Raw genomic sequence first — 2,511 nt, 5'->3', positions numbered from 1 at the left:
GCTCCATGGCACCCCTGTTAACTCCATAAGCTCATCAATGGCCCGACAGAGGTCTTGGAAGACTGCTTGACGAATTCTGTCGACATTTTCTTCATTACGGCTGGTCTAAGGCCGTCCTGAACGAGGTTGATGGTCAATCGACATTTCGCCTTGTTTAAATTGAGAAACCCATTCGTACACTTTGCTTTGTACTGTTGCTCAAAGCAGCCTCCTTGTAAGCCGTCTGTAGCATAACTGCCGTTTTTGATGCGTTTTTGCCCTACAGGAAACAAAATTGCACGGCTGCACGTTGTTCGTGCAAATCAGCCATCACCAAATAGGCAAACGCGTTGAAGTGGTCTAGAAATCGAATTCACTGAAGCCGAACGCAGCGTTGCACAACAATGCCATCTGGTGCACTGATGCAAAACAGTTCGTAAAACTCTCAGCTAGTGGTGGAAGCCTGTATTACAAGGAATGCGCCCTCCCGAGGACAATTCCAGTTTCTTTTGAGTCCCCCCCTCGTACACACCATTGTTTACCTACTGCAACGCCTCTTTTCTTCTTTCTTTAAAAACTGCCAAACACAACTGCAATCGTAGAAGAGTGCAGAAGGTCGAACAACATTTCTTGCCCCCAACGTTGGTAAACCATATAGTCAAGTGTATGTCCTAGCAGTAGCAGCGTAAAAAATGGTCGTGCACCGTCTGTCACTGCATGCTTCACATCTCAATGGCAACATACGGTTTATGCAATTCCTCATCGGTGGTAGACATAAAAAGTGGCAAGTGCTCTAAACAGTCGCACACTACTGTTACGTGGCAGCTCGCTGACATCAGGGTTGGAACTGTATATTCCTCCGTCGTAAGTGGAAGTCGCTTCTTAACTTGCCATGGCAGATCCGGCGCACGCAGGAAGTCCGATATTTGCTCGCTGCTGAGTCACAGAAAGCTGCTTGCGATCTTCCCCGAGCTTGTGATGAAAGTGAATGTCCTGTGTGGATGATGGTGCTTCCTGGTGCTCCATGATCTTGATGTTAGGACCAAAGTAGCTTTCCATGTCCGTTGTGGATATGACGAGAACATGCTCACGCGCTACGCTCATGCCAACCACTTTATTTTGCGGGTTGGCCATACGGCAGCACCAATCTTCCCTGGAATGGCGGGTTTCGAACAGTCTCTTCCTCGCCGTCTTCCTCTTCGATCCCTTAAATGGTGATTTGAAAACTGGATCCAAATGGTCTGAGCAGGCCATTTGTGATTGTCAACGGGCTACTTGAGAAGGTATATGGCGGCGCTGTTGCCTTCGTCAGTGCCTCTTTGCACTGCTGCTGCAGGGATCCATGCACAGGGATGCCACGCTCCTAAAGGTATATGTCCAGTACCGAGCTGCGGAAGAAGCAAGCAATAATTTCACAGTAGAAAATACAAGTGGACCTTTGGTTCCTCAAAGCTCCTGCAAGAGTGTAGAACACTGCGTGAACACTGCTCGTTTGGAAGGAGCATGGAAGGGCAAGGGACGCAGTTATAAGGCTCATGGTGGTCTTGCAGCAGCGTGTTTCATAAGTAGGTTTTTAAATCAGCAATAGACGTCTACCCGAGAAACGTCATCATGATGTTGGTAGATATACTGAAACCGAAACAAACCTGAAGACGAGGACTGGGTTCCACGAATGAGCACTTGTTCGCTGCCTTCTAGTGAAAGAAAAGTAGGACCGAAGGTCGCTTCCTTTCAGGGACCATCTTAATCCCATCAAGACCGTGGCCTTCGGGCGCGACCTTGTTCGCCCCCCTAGCTTCGTGTGTTCAACTCTACCAAATTGGTGGCGTTGGCGAACGCTATGAAGTCATTTGTTTACAAACAGGGAGAGGTCGATTTACTGTTCTGCTTGAAACTTAGGAAATCAGCAAAAGAAACTCGTGAGCTCATGCTATGTTGAAGCAAGTGTATGGGGATGATGCCATGTCCTTAAAAGGAGTGTATGAATTGTTTAAACGTTTTCGAGAAGGGTGAGACTGTGTTCTAGACACCCTCAGTATGTCAAGAGAGGCTCATGGTTCCTTCTCCACGATAATGCTATAGTTGTGCTTTCCATACAGCTTTCATGTATATATATATGTTTGTAAGTCAAACGTCGCCATGTCAGTACTGGACAGCTGTTTCGGCCTTCTTGTGCCTCATCAACAGTACGCAGGCAGGTAACGTTTGAGCGGATGGCGTCAGAAGGTCACGTAACACATGACTTAAAGGTCAGCTATGCCGATATCCCAAATAGTCGAAACGGTTGTGATATTCTGAAAGCCCACATCCAGCTCTCCCCAAAATACACCTTCATTCTCTCAGTTCGGTACAGTACCATGTCAAAAAAATAGGTAATTCATTCCGAAACACACATGGGCGCAGCCATTTTTATGACGTAAATGCGCCCGAACGGGCATTGTGACGTGTACGCGCCTTCGTACTTGTCAGTGGATTTCAGCTACGGCTTCTCGCGGCTTCACGTATCTGTGCTTGAAGATGGCGGACAGCCGG

The sequence above is a fragment of the Ornithodoros turicata genome, chromosome 3, assembly GCF_037126465.1.
Source record: "Ornithodoros turicata isolate Travis chromosome 3, ASM3712646v1, whole genome shotgun sequence".
In the NCBI taxonomy this organism is placed as follows: Eukaryota; Metazoa; Arthropoda; class Arachnida; order Ixodida; family Argasidae; genus Ornithodoros; species Ornithodoros turicata.
Note: the sequence above shows the minus strand (reverse complement) of the source record.